The 14,774-nt window shown below is 44.0% G+C and overlaps 1 protein-coding gene across 1 annotated transcript in view; it reads left to right on the forward strand.

The window, feature by feature from the left end:
- Positions 1-3,429: 3,429 nt before the first annotated feature.
- The window catches only part of FRMD4B (FERM domain containing 4B), a 352,299-nt gene continuing 340,954 nt past the window's right edge, over positions 3,430-14,774 (forward strand). Inside the window, exon 1 of the mRNA XM_061128101.1 lies at positions 3,430-3,664. The gene's annotated coding sequence lies outside the window, so the exon portion shown is untranslated. The remainder of the gene's footprint in view (positions 3,665-14,774) is intronic.

Genomic DNA, 14,774 nt, shown 5'->3' on the forward strand with positions numbered 1-14,774 from the left:
TCCCCTCTAATTTGCAGCCCAAGTTGATAATTCTGTACTAGGGTAAGAATAAATTTAAAATGATTTCTTCGTTCTATTGTATTGTGTCTTTTATTTAGCTGTTTTTGAAAGTGAAAATGAAAGTGTTAGTCACTCAGTAGCGTCCAGCTCTTTGCGATCCCATCGACTGTAGCCCACCAGGCTCCTGGTAGTTTATAAATATTGGTTTATCAGAAGACTAAGTTGGAAAGAAAGTCACTTTAATACTTTCTTTAATAATATGTAAGTTGTTGTCAGGACTGAATTAGTTAATATACAGAAAGCACTTTAAAATTTTATTTTTGGCTCTACTTTATTATAATAATATCCACTTTAATAATATGAGCTAATATTTATTAAGCATTTACCGTGGGGTGGTGATGGTAGTTTAGTTGCTAAATCATGTCCAATTCTTGCGACCCCATGGACTATAGCCCTCTGGGCTCCTCTGCCAATGGGGATTCTCCAGGCAAGAATAGTAGAGTAGGTTGCCATGCCCTCCTCCAGGGGATCTTCCCAACCCAGGGATCGAACCCAGGTCTCCCGCATTGCAGAAGGATTCTTTACCTTCTGAGCCACCAGGATAGTCCTGAGGCAAGAATACTGGAGTGAACTGTGATTTCCTTCTCCAGAGGATCTTCCTGACCCAGGGATTGAACCTGCTTATCCTGAGTCTCCTGCACTGCCGGCGATTCTTTACTATTGAACCAGCAGGGAAGCCCTTACCATAATTTGGCACTACTAAAACTGCTTTTTAGGCCTTCCTTGGTCCAGTGGTTAAGAATCTGCCTGTAAATGCAGGTGACACTGGTTTGATTCCTGGTCCAGGAGGATTCTATGTGCCGCAGAGTAACGAGGCCTGTGTGCCGCAACTGCTGAAGCCTGCAAGCCTAGAGCCCGCGCGCTTCACAATAGGAGGAGCCGCCACAGTGAGAAGCCCGTGAACCACAGTGAAGAGCAGCTCCCGCCTGCCACAACTACAAAAAGTGTCCCCATGCAACAGCTAAGACCCAGTGCAGTCAAAAATAAATAAATTAACATTTTAAAGTGCTTTCTGTATATTGACTAATTCAGTCCTGACAACAACTTACAAAGTCAGCATTATTATTATCCCTATTTTAGGTTGAATATTTAGAAAAGCTAGGCTTGCAACCCAGAAAGAAGAGCCCTGGAGCTCCCACTGCCAAGCCCAGAGCCCCTTTGCACCAAGAAAACCCAGGAGACATCTCACATCTTCCAGAAAATTCTCCTGGACTTCTCTGACCCAGACCAACCTTACTGATATATTTGATGTTGCATTTTTCACATTCAAGTCTGTATCCCCCAAATATGCACCGAGCAACTTCTTAGGTGCTCAGCCTTACCCTATTCATCTCCCCTGCATTGCATGGCTCTGCTTTGCCCTCCACTTTCTGTGTGGTTCTCTAGTGACTGTTTCACATGTACCAGCTTCCTCTCCAAGAAATTATGCCCTCATTTATGAGGGCAAAGCAAGCATCTGCATTGCCCCCTTACCTGTGGTCCTTTGTTGCTGTTCTCCTTGAATAGACAGTATTGCATGGTGATTAAGGAGTCTTCAGACCCAAGTTTAAATGTAGGCATGACCTCTTTCTAGTTTCATATTCTTGGGTGGAGCAGTAAACTTCCCTGAGCCTCAGGTTCCTCCTCTGCAAAATGGAGATCTTTTCACTCAGCTGACAGAGAATTGTCTGTTGCCATGTACTAAGGACTGAACTAGGCAAACACAAACCCTGGCCTCAAGAGGCTTCCAGGTCAACCCCTTTCTCTCAGGAGAATGAAATGACATGATACCAAATAAAGTGCTTCCTTAGCTTAGGTCAGGGGGTCATGTAATAGGCTCTCAATAAATGTTAGCTATTCATTTAATATCTTCTATTTAATTAAAAGCAAGCAATCCTATCTGACACCTGAAGAAAATTTAATTAAACCTCACACTGTACAGATACAATATTATACATCACTCCATCTCAAGCTTTTACTGATTTTACTTTTCATTTCATGTCAGTAGCAGCTATGCCAGGACCTGGGAAATCAAGACAGCCCCTCTCTCCCCCTTTACCATCTTTTATTTGTTCTGTAGGCTGGTGGTTAGAATAAGGAGGAGAAGCGGGAGAAGAAAAGCAAGAGGAGGAGGAGGAGAAATGCCAATACCAGAGTAACAGAAGCAATAGGCTCTTTCAAATATTGACACTGGATGATTCAACCAAAACATTCAGCAAGATATAGAGCTGTATAATTGTGTAGTAGTCACAAAATATTCTTCAAAGTGGACTGAGTTTTAAAAATGAATTCATTCATAGTGTATAGAGTAGTGGGTGTGGAACTGGGACACACATTTAAAGCTGTTTGGAAAATATTTTTTCTCAGCCCTCTCCGTGTACTCCAGGGTTCTACTTGCCAACTCATTTGAAGACAATAGGAAAACCTCAACAGATCCTTCACCAATGGTCCTCCCTTCTTCCTCTTCTCTTCTTTGCTATCCTACACTCAGCATCAGATCAAGTTGGAACCCCTGTCCTGCCACATACTAGCGATTTGGAATTAACCCCTCTCTCTCCTTTCTTCATCTGTAAAGAAAGCACAATAAAACACTCCTGAATCACAGAACTGTTCTGCCTGGCATTGGGGAGGCTTTCGCTTTCACCCCTCTTCTTTATCTGTCTCTGCCTCTCTGTGTCATCCTCTCTCTCTTCTTTTCTCTTTCTCTGTACACTCCCTTCCTTCTTTCCTTCTATTTCTTTCTTTCAAAAGCCGAAACACCAGTTTGCTGGCATCTCAAATTAAGTCATTAGTCGGACCCAGTCCCATCCTTGGCTAGATTCTGCGCCTCCTGCAGCCTCCAGTGTTTCATTCCCTTTATTCTAAGGGCAGTCGAGTCGGGATGCTTAAAACCTGGGAAGCGGAATAAAGTCCCTCCCAGCGCTTTAGAGTCGGAGGGAGAGAAGATAGGCGCGGGCTGGCGACCCCCCCTCCCTTTTCCCCACTCCTGGCAGCGCCAACCGCTCCGCGCCCCTTGGCACCAGCGCCTTTTCTCTGTCGGGAAGACGAGCCCAGCCCACAGCCGCGCGGCGGGGGCCGAGGGCGCCCCCTCCCTTCTCTCGCTTCCCCCTCCCCTTCTTCCCCTCCCGATACAATGACTGGGCCGGAACAGCGCCTCAGCCGTGTCTCATTGGCAGCGGCCGCCCCAGCCCCCGGAGAGGCGGCGGGAGGGGGCAGCTGGGGAGAGAGGAGCCCAGAGCCGGGGCTGACAGCGAGGAGGAGGCAGGCAGGACGGAAGCACTACAGGACGCGAGGAAGGCGGCCCGGAGCGCAGCTTTAAGTGTGGATCAAAGCGAGGACGCGCGGCGAGCGGCGGCGGGGGCGACTAACAGCCCCGGGTCGGGGGATGCGGCAGGCGCTGGCTGCCCTGCGAGTCCGGGCGTCTGGCTGCGCGGCTAATGTGCTGAGCAGGAGCTTGGGCAGAGAGGAGAAGGAAGAAAGCAGCCGCCCGGGTAGGCGCTACGTAGAGCGGAGTTGCGGAGCTGGCGCAGAGCCGGGTCCCCAGGTCCTGCGCGGTGAGCAGCCGAGACAATAAAGTAGCGGTCGACAGTCCGCCGAGCGCCCGAGGCTGGAAGCGGGAGAGCAGGTAGGTGGATGACTGCCCCGGGTTCCCGGAGCGCACGGAGGGGGACGACCGTGCGACGCGCTACCACGGCGCCGCTTCCCGTGCGCCCCGGGCGCAGCGCGCGCGTTTGGAGACCCCCAGTGGAGGTGCGGGTCCCGGGCGCTCCTGCCGGCAGGAAACCCCGCCCCGCCGCTCCCTGGCTGCCTGCAGCCTCCGCTGGAGTCCCTCGGGCACTTGGCGCGGCGGCGCTTCGGTCGCTTTGGTGGTGTGGAGACAGGAAGTTTGGCGGTTTCTGGGCGTTGGCGATGGTGGGGTTTGCAAACGCGCCGCCAGGGACCATGTGCTTTGGTTGCCGCGCGTTCGTGGGAGGTGGGGGGAAATGCTGATGAATCCCAGATCCCTCTGCCCAGAGATACTTTCAAAAAGCGGCGAGAAGAGTGGAAGGGGGAAATCCTTTGCGTTTGCAGAGGATGCTAAGGGTTTGGTTTGGCTGCCCTTTTCAAATAGGTGTGTCTGCCCCTAGCCGCTGCTGTGTTGAAGTGGCTGTATGCGTGTTGTTCGCTCCCTCTCTATTTTCTGGAATATTTCACTTTTTACTTTTGTCTAGGGAGGGGAAAACAAAGATGATATTTTGGGAAATTCCATTCGATCTGGGCTAGGGGATGAACTCTTCCTTTGCGTTGAATGATCTGTGCTCCGAACGATATTGCCGAGCAGTGCCTGGTCTTGTTCACAAAAGGGGTGAGAGCTTATATTAAACCTCCCCCGGATCTGAGAAAGCTGCCGCAGGAGGAGATCTCGCTTGTTCTCCTTTGTGTGGCCGCTTCCTTCCAGATGTGAGAGGGTTGGGCTGGGCGCTCCTGGGTGGGGTAATAATTATCGTGAACATTCCTGCGATCTGCTAGGACTTGTAAACATACCAGAGCCAACTCCTCTGAACTTTGCGAACCGACTTGGTCTGCTTGCTGGTACCCAGACGGAGGCATCTGGAAGGTGCCCCCTGCGGGGCGGGGGGGGGGGGGTGGATGGGGGGCAGAACGACCCTGGAGTGCTGACAGCCTCAGTCTTTCCGGAAAGGTTGTTGATCCTTCAAGGTTAGCTAGTGTTTGCCCATAAACTTGTCAACTCATTTGGAGGCTGAGTACAGGATTTTAGCGCAGTCCCTGGCATGCTGTTTCCTGTCATAAAGAGAATGGGTCTGTGGAGCTTCCCTATTAAACCTCTGCAGGGGAGGAGAAGCAGCTTCACCTTACTTAACCTCAGCAGACTGCTCTTTAATCTGCCATACACACTCGCCTGCCAATGCAGGAGACCCCGGTTCAATCCCTGGGTCGGAAAATCCCTGGAAGAGGAAATGGCAACCCACTCCAGTATTCTTGCCTGCAGAATTCCATGGACAGAGGAACCTGTCCAGCTACAATCCATGGGGCCACAAAGAGTCAGACAGGTCTTAGTGACTGAGCACAAACACACACATAACCTTTAGGAATGGTGCTTAAGAGAATTTACTAGGATACAGGCATCCCAAGAGGCAGTTTGGGGCCATCATAAAACAGTCCATGGAGTGGTCAACTGAGCCCTAGACGGAGGTTAAGTAACCTGCCGTAAGTTACACTGATAATCTTTTATTTACATGAGGTCTTTTTCCAAATGCCAGGCTCTTAACCATAACAGTACCTCTAAAAAGACTGTGTTGTGGCATTGATAATGATGAAGCAAAAATAATTACAACACAATAACAATGGATTCATAAGATTAAATCAAATGACGTTTAAAAGAATGACTGAACCAAGGTAAACACTCAGGGTATAATTTGGTCTCTAAATTAAATGTCATAAACTAGGTGATGGGTATATTGATGACTATGAGTCTTACTTCTTTTGTGTATCTGAAAAATTTGAAATAAAGAGTAAATGTGCGTGCACTCATGTGTATGCACGCAGATGCGGACACACACACACACACACATTCACCCTTACCTTTTGAACAGTGCTTATTATTGTTTTCTAAAAGATGGCCAGAAGAATTTATGCAGTTCCAAGAACTTCTTGAACTTAAGAGGTTTATCATTTCTGCATGACATCCGCAGGTATTAATTAAACACTTCCTTTGCATAAATTCAGTAATGCAGGTGTAATACACTTGAACACTATGATGATGAAAATCCACCTAAACTACTATTATAGTGAGGTCCATTTTTCATGATCCCTGGGAAAAAGTTCTCAGAAGTCTCTTCTGAGCATGCAAGTGATTGTCTTAAACTTCACTTGGTTTGGAATGAATAATGGTTTTGAATTTGCTTGTTAGTGGCGGGAAAGTTAATGGCTTCTCAAACAGACAGACAACTGTGCATGAGCCTGACAAGCTAGAAAAGTATGGGCGGAGTTAAGTTCACCAACCTCTCCAGAGTGGAAATGCAGTTTTCTCAGGACTGTTTACTTGACTGGCCTCTATTTCTAGCAAGCCTGAGAATCCGAGCTCTCCATTTGAGTCCAGAGATTGAATCAAGACTCTGCCGTGCTTTTGAGCAGACAAAAAGGAAATTTTGGCTAACTGACAATACAAATAAGGTACATGGAAAACAGTTAAAAATATCCTGTCAAAAAAAGAAAACACAAAAAATCCCCTGTCTTGTCCAGCCTGCAGTAATTGTCTAAAACTTCAGGAACTCTTCATTGTTATTTTACACATATCACACACTGAAATGAAGGCACCAATCTTATTACACTGCAAGAAATTTCTCTTTCTCCCTCCCTCTCTCCATTCCCTCCCCCTAAATCTTCCCTAGAGATCTGATGTTATCATGAAGGCACTATTTTAAAATACTCAGCGACTGCTGAGGGTCACTGAAATTATTATCTTCAGCTTATAGATAAATAAATCATGTAACTCAGCTCATCAGCAGCACTTGGGCATTCATTTCCTTAGATATCTCTCTTCTCTCTCTTTGTAGACGTGGTTTTTGTTTTGCTTTAAAAGCCACTTACCTTTTTTTGGTAATTCCTTTATATCTCAATCATTTTCTTCTCTGTTAAGTGCATGTCCTGTGTGGTCAGAGAGAAACTGTAAAGTAGCAATTTTCTGTTGCTAGATGTTTGGTTTAGGAGCCAAACCTATTTTCCTTGATAGCCTGTGTCAGTTTTAAAAAAATCTCATTCTTTCCGGTGAAATCCATTTTTAACCTAATCTCATAAAGCAGTGTTTTTCAAAACGAAGTTCAGGAAATCAGTTTAGTGGGTCACATCAGTATTTTCCTTTTAAGTATTACAAAGACAGAAAATATCAGCAGCATCTTAATGTCAACAAAGGTTCTGTAGTTTCATGAACCTTTGAGTCTGTCCTGAATCTGAGAATGTGTGCACACTCTGGATTGCTGGATAAAGTGTAATTCACACTATGATTTGCTATGAAAAAGTTTGCAAGTCACTGCCACAGGATGTTTGTTTCATAAGTTGACAAACACCCAGTTTAAATAGAATATAGACATATATATGGGATATATATATATATATATCCCATGTATACAGATTCAATTTTCTAAAAGGTACATAGGTAAGACTGATTTCAAGAGCATCTTCCTCAGGGTTGAACAGTGACTTCAGGATCTGATTAATTTTTTTCGTCTTTTGTTCTACCTTTTTCTTCCTTCCCTTTTGTTCCTTGTTGGGTGACAGTGACGTAGCAGTTGCCGGTTTACACAATTCCAGATTCAAGACCAACAGAAAAAGCATACACCCTCCTTCTCCAGTTGCTGAACAAAACGTCTCAGCACCCGTTCTGACTGGCCCAGTTGGCTTGGCTGAAGGAAACTCGTCGCCCTACTGGGAGTCCCACCCAGGCCATGTGAACCGTGGATGCTGGAGGCCTGGACCTCCAGATGAATTCATTCATTCATGAATGAATGTTCGCCACAATGCACAAGTGCCTAACTCAACACAGACTGATTTCTGTTCTCTTTGATGCCCAAGATAATGGAGGACAAGCTGATTTATATTCTGGCAGATAGGCTTTCGCTATGATTTTTCATGTGTGTGAGGAAAGCTTTAGCTGTCATTTTTACCTTGGTCAGTATCAAGATTTGCAGATCAAAATGTAGAGCAGGCCAAAGTGATGGTGGTTTCTATACTTTCCGGTGACACTGAGGGGGAAAAAAAGGCAGATACACTAATTTAAAACCCATTGCAGACCCCAAATCTCTTTTTTGCACCTATGTGCAAATCTTGGGAGGCAGTTCTTTTAGTCAGTGTGTTGTGTGAATGTGGCAACCGTGGATATTTCAGTAGCATCTTCCAGGAAATTCTTTGAAGAGTACATCTCCTTAAGACTGGAGGTGAATAAATGCTGTCCTCGGCAGCTCTTCAGCCTGGAGGTATTTATTTGAGTCAGCGTTGCTTCACCCCTGGGGATGTGCTGCTTTTAATTGTCCTCTGTCACCTTATGTACAAGTATCCAGTGGGAAGGGAACCCCATTTCTGTTTGGCTGTGAGAATAATACTCCCAGCAAAGGATCCTGGAAGTCAGGTGATCATGCTGGCTTACCCGGGTCAGTCCTGGTTAATGTCTGTGCCTCCAGTTTGAATGATAGCTTATATGGTTACTTTACCTATAAAGGCTGTTTTGGGGGGCCATGATTAGGGGCCTTTTTAATAGATTAAATTATAAAGAGCTCCTCTTACCAGGCAAGATTAGATATTTAAGAATGCCTGCCAGGGCTTCCCAGGTGGTGCTAATGGTAAAGAATCCGTCTGCCAATGCAAGAGGATGCATGTTTACGTGATAAAAATATAAAGGAAAGTCGCTTAACCTTTTTTGTGCTTTGATTTCCTCATCTCTAAAATAGGGAGAATAAGAGTTCCCACCTCATTGTGTGAATAGAGGATAAAATAAAATTGTTTCATGTGGTGCCTGCTACATACTAAATATTCCATAAATGTTAACTATTATTTGTGCTTTGATGAAGCTAGAAGAAATAGTAATAGTTATTTTTTTTTATTGAACACTATGCACCACATTTAAGTCTAAGACTCTTTTTAGCTATCATTTTCTTTATTTTTACAAGTCCTGTGATCTGAATCTTATGGCCATTTGTTGTTGTTATTACTCCCATTTTCCAGATGAGGAAAACAGACTTAATGAAATTAGCAAGTAATGAAGCCATTACTTGCAACCCCCAGTCATTTTGATTCCAGAGCCTCTGCTCTCATTTATTATGTTATATTGTGAGACTTGGAAGGGAGTTTTGAGATAAACCAGCCTTCAAAAATGACCGCAAGATGTGATGTGACTTGGCAAGTTATTTAAGGATGGTGCAGGCCAGAACCAAAGTTTTCTGCCTCCCACAACCATCGATATGTTGAGAACAAATGCGTCCACCCAACAAGATGAGATGGAGAAGGCAATGGCACCCCACTCCAGTATTCTTGCCTGGAAAATCCCAGGGACGGGGGAGCCTGGTGGGCTGCCGTCTATGGGGTTGCACAGAGTCAGACACGACTCAAGTGACTTAGCAGCAGCAGCAACAAGATGAGAGCAGGAACAGACTGGGAACACTGGATCTGGAGTTGGGAAGATGTCTTCTAATTCAGCTACAAAATGTCTAGTACTGTCTTACTAGGGTATGTAAACTGGGGGTATATGAGTTAATTTTAGGTGATAGATGGAGAATCATTTTACTTCAATGATTATTTTAATGTGTGCCAAAAGAATTTGTTTTTACACTCAGACCTTCAAATTTTATTAAATAATAAATTTCTTCTTGTCTTGTTGAGTAAATTATTAAGACAATATTATTGCTTAGGCTGAGGCTAGAAAGACAGTGTCGATGTAAAATCACTTAAAATATATGTATTAGGTGAAACATAGGGTGGGTAGTACTGGAAAATGGCAAAAGCTATAAAAGGGAAGATGTGAATGACTGAAGTTTGGGAAATGCTGGATTAGAGCAATGTTTGTCCAACTCCGTGCACAAGACTTAGTTGGGAATCAGATTCTGATTCAGTAGATCTGGGGTGGAGTCTGAGATTCTGCATTTCCAGCAGGCTCCCGGGTGATGCCAATGGTGCTGGTCTGAGGACCATACTTTGCCTAGGAAGGGATCAGAAAACCTAGAAGATTCTTTGACACATGCTGGGTGTTGAGGAGAATTCAAAGAAATGTAAGGTATAATGAAATACCACCTCACACTTGTCGGAATGGCTATCGTCAAAAAATCTTCAAATGACAAATTTGGCAAGGATGTGGAGAAAAGGGAACCCTCTTACACTGTTGGTAGGACTACAAATTGGTACAGCTACTATGGGAACAGTCTATAGGTTTCTGGAAAAAAAAACAAGACACAAACTAAAAATAATACTACCATATGACCTAGCAATTCCACCCCTGAGTATATATCTGAAAGAAACAAAAATACTAATTTGAAAAGATACATGCACCCCAACTGAAGGCAGGAAGAGAAGGGGATGACAGAGGATGAGATGGTTGATGGCATCACTGACTCTATGGACATGAGCAAGCTCCGGGAGTTGGTGATGGACGGGGAAGCCTGGTGTGCTACAGTCCATGGGGTCGCAAAGAGTCGTACATGACTGAGCAACTGAACTGAACTGAATGCACCCCAACATTCATAGCAGCATTATTTGTCTCTCAACAGATGAATGGATAAAGAAGATGTGGTATATTGGGTTGGCTTTTTCCTTCACATGTATATATATACACACACACATATACACACAATGGAATACTACTACACAGTCATAAAAACAGAATGGGAATTTTGCCATTTTCAACAACATGGGTGGACTTTGAGTCACTTATGCTAAGTGAAGTAAGTTCAAAAGAGACAAATATGCATGATATCGCTTACAGGTAGAATATAAAAAATAAAACAAATTGGTGAATATAACAGAAAGAAACAGACTCACAGATGTAGAGAACACATTAATGGTGACCAGTGGGGAGAGGGAAGGAGGGAGGAGTAAAATAGGGGTAGAGGATTAAGAGGCACAAACTATTAGGTGTAAAATAAATAGGCTACAAGAATATATTGTACAATACAGGGAATATAGTCAATATTTTATGATAACTATAAATAGAGCATACCTTTTAAAAATTGTGGGTAACTATATTGCACACCTGTAACTTATATTCAGTTAAGTTCAGTCGCTCAGTCCTGTCTGACTCTTTGCAACCCTATGGATTGCATGGACTGCAGCACGCCAAACCTCCCTGTCCATCACCAACTCCTGGAGTTTACTCAAACTCATGTCCATTGAGTCGGTGATGCCATCCAACCATCTCATCATCTGTCGTCCCCTTCCCCTCCTGCCTTCAATCTTCCCCAGCATCAGGGTCTTTTCAAATGAGTCTGTTCTTCGCATCAGGTGGCCAAAGTATTGGAGTTTCAGCTTCAGCATCAGTCCTTTGAGTGAATATTCCGGACTGATATCCTTTAGGATGTACTGGTTGGATCTCCTTGCAGTCCAAGGGCCTCTCAAGAGTCTTCTCCAACATAGTGTACATCAGCTATTCTTCAAAAAACAAAAACCATAGAAAATGTAAGGGAATCCCATTTCCCAGAAGTCTAAGCTGGTTGGGGAGAAAAGATGTGAAGGCAGGTGGGTGGTAAACTCCCTCATCGAGAGAAAGTGCAACACAGAAGGAGAAAGAGATACAGAGACCGTGGTATGCCCCAGAAATGCTGCAGTGGGGTAGCAGGAGGGGTGGAGTTTCGGTTTGGTCTGAAAGATTCATAGCAGCAAGTGGAGAGTTCCCAGATAGGCTTGATGAGCACGAGGAAGGGTGCAAGAAGTAGATAAGACTCCAAAAAAATGCCTGCACCTACAGAGTGGAAATTTCAGTAACATTATGATCAACACTCTGAAGCATTCACTTAGAATAAGCTCTGTCTTCTAAGAATAAGCCCCGTTGCCTGGTCCGAATAGTCCGCATTGACTGTGTCTCTGTCAGTGCTAGCTACTGCCACGTGCTCTCCAGACAGTATATATTTCATTCTGTCTCCACCATGAGCCACAATAGCTCACACTTTGTAGAGGTGAAAAGGGAGGCTTGGAGGGGCTGTCCCCTCGTTCAGAATCACAGCTGGTTAGTGGCAGACCTGAGATTCAGAATCAGCCGGGTCTGTGCTCTTGGACAACACGCTGTAAGTGACTCTGTCTTGTGTTATTTCTGACGGTCACAGCCAGAGAGGCTCAGCTCTCCCTCCAGAGAGCATACCTCACCAGAGATGCTAACGGCTCATTTTGTTTTAGATGAGAATATTGCCCCCCAAAACAGATCCTGAACCTTCAGCCAGAGATGATTATATTTCTGCTTTGCTAAATAAGCCATGACCAGACTCCAGTTTTTAGCATTGTGATCTATGAGAAATAGGTTCAAAACTGGCCCCTTACCCTACCCCTTTCTCCTGCAAATAAACACTGAATGTTTTGTTGTAACGAGGAGGCACTTTCCTTAGGAAGTCACCAAGTAGCCCAGAGAGACAGTTATTGGAAATAATTATGCCTCTGCCACAGCATGGGTTCCATCACTGCCCCTCCTGATTTTCAAAAGGTCTTTCTGGAATACCAGCATCCATCTTCCAGCTGGTGCTTATAACAGCCGACAGCGTTGGTAGGGAACCTGACAATGGATGAGGCCTGAGGATTGTTTTCTGGCTTCCCTTGTTGCACCTGACTGAGCCTAGCCATCAATTCAGTCCTCACCCAAGAGCAGGGAGACCATATGTGATTTGAATGAGAGGCCCAGATCACAGAGCCAGCTCTGGCCCTGGTTCATCCAAGTGTAATACTCTAGCAGGGTTCTGCCATATGAAGGAGGGGTTGGGGAGACAGGGTTGTGGTGATCCTGGGTGGAGAGTCAGAAAGGCTGAGTTCTGATCCCGTCTCAGCAGCACGCTGACCTTAGCTATGTTAATTACCTCTCTGATTTCTCAAGTGGGGGATGATATTTACATTATGAACCACCAGACGTGTGCTCAGATTTCAAATCTTATTAAAGATTTGCACTTTATCCACAGCCACTGCACTCTTCTCCCTTTAAAACTTTAAAAGGGCTCAGAGAACACCTCCCCGTGTTCAAAGGGATGGAGGAGAGACAAGATGAACATAGAGAATTAAGAGATACAAACTACTATATATAACACAGATAAGCTACAAAGATATACTCTACAGCCAAGGGAATATAGCCAGTATTTTCTACCTTTTAAATGCAGTATAAGCTATAAAAATGTTGAATCACTATGTTGTACACCTGAAACTAATATAGTATTGTAAATTAACTATATATATATTTTAAAAAGTCTTAAATACATGCATTTAAAAGAGCTTCTTTGTCCGTAGTGTGTTGGTTGGTGGAACATTTCAGTAATGTTATTTGCTGTGCAGTAAAAATGATCTTCAGTGTAACTTCTCCTATCAAGTAATCTTTTAGTTTTAAACAGATCTTGAAACATTAAGATAGTGTAACTTCTTTGATAAATCAGGAAAGTTAAGGGTATTTGAGGCCACCACAAACGAAGTGATTGCATCCATTTAAACGTGCAAGTTATGAAATGCAGGACCCTGATTAAGTAATAAAAACCATGTGCCCTTAGACTGGGAACAGAAAGCCCAGTCCCAATGTGGCTCTAAGACACAAATTGAGGGCATATCATGGTAATTTGCTCCAACTGTGTTAAATTAATTCAATTTGTATTTTGTAGAGAAAAAAAAAGAAGCATGCTGTTTTATATACTTCCCTGTGCCCACTCTAGCTGTACTTTCACTGCCTAGAAGAATGGGCTGTCCAGTTTACTAGGGGTCAAAAGTTTGATTCAAACAAATTAAGAGTAAGAAAGTATTTTTACAATGATTCAGCTGCTTTAAACAGTTCGAGTCATGAGTGGTTCTTGGTGCACTGTCTAGCACTGAGCTTGATTACACTTGGAAGAGCATAGTGGTGGACTATCCTTGGTCCTTTTCAGATCTCAGAGGAAAGCTGTGAAAAATGGGTATTTAAAAATTGATATTTTGTCAGCAAATGTTCATTCTATTGGATAGATTCTTTCTCTTGATAATAAAAGGTGGAAATGTTAACTGCCCTCTCTCAGAGTACACAGTGCAGACTTCCACCCCACCCTTCTACAGTTTCACTGATACAGCATTGTCAAGGGATAAGACATTTGTTTCACTGAAGTGATTTTTCCAGGTGATTAAAGCTTACCTCTGTCCACCTACATTGTATTTTTGCTTGAACTGTTTCTGATGGAAACATGACACATGCTTCTTTACTTTTTTACATGGAATTTACAAATGTGGATACAACTTTCCTTGACTTGGGCTTCTCATGATAAACATCCATTTTCGTCCCTTGCCATCACCCTCTTACTGTTTGACAGCAGACTTGCATTGGGCTGAGTGACTTTGTATAAATTATCACATGTTTTTGTTCTTTTGTAGTTATCATTATTCCTAATAATAGCGCTCCTCTGGGTAGTTAGCAAATCCCAGGCAGGGTGCTAAGAATGTCATATACATTATAGTCTTTGTTAATCTGCCTGACTCCCTCCCCTCACCCCCCGCCCCAAAGAAATGAGATTATTCCTTCCATTTAAGGTGAGAATACTGGGGATTAAAAAACTAGAGGTGAGTGGTGGAGCTGGAATTTGAACCTGGGTCTCTAACTGCAGGATGTCTGTTGGTAGGTGTTACAAGAGTTGCCTCTTGCTCTGTTTCTCCTCTCTGCATATTTCTGTCTTTACTCCTACTTCTGAAACCTTCCCCCAAGTAAAAGCCCAAGATGAGTTCTGTGTCTTTTTTACGGAGCATTTGTTGTTATCTTTTTCCTTCAGTGGAGTTCTGAGAATATTTTTGCTGATTCCTAAGTTCCCAGGCGTCTTCTGCACAGTTGCAGTTTCTGGAGGTCAAACCTACGAGTTCATCACTATATGTGCTAAGGCTTTGGGTGGATTGGTTATAGCAGGGGTCCCCAACCTCTGGAATCTAATGCCTGATGATCTGAGGTGGAGCTGATATAATAATAGTAGAAATAAAGGGCACAGTAAATGTAATGTCCCGAAACCGATCCCCTGAACCCCATGGTCCACGGAAAAATTGTCTTCCATGAAACAAGTCCC

This window comes from Dama dama, chromosome 24 (assembly GCF_033118175.1).
Source record: "Dama dama isolate Ldn47 chromosome 24, ASM3311817v1, whole genome shotgun sequence".
In the NCBI taxonomy this organism is placed as follows: domain Eukaryota; kingdom Metazoa; phylum Chordata; class Mammalia; order Artiodactyla; family Cervidae; genus Dama; species Dama dama.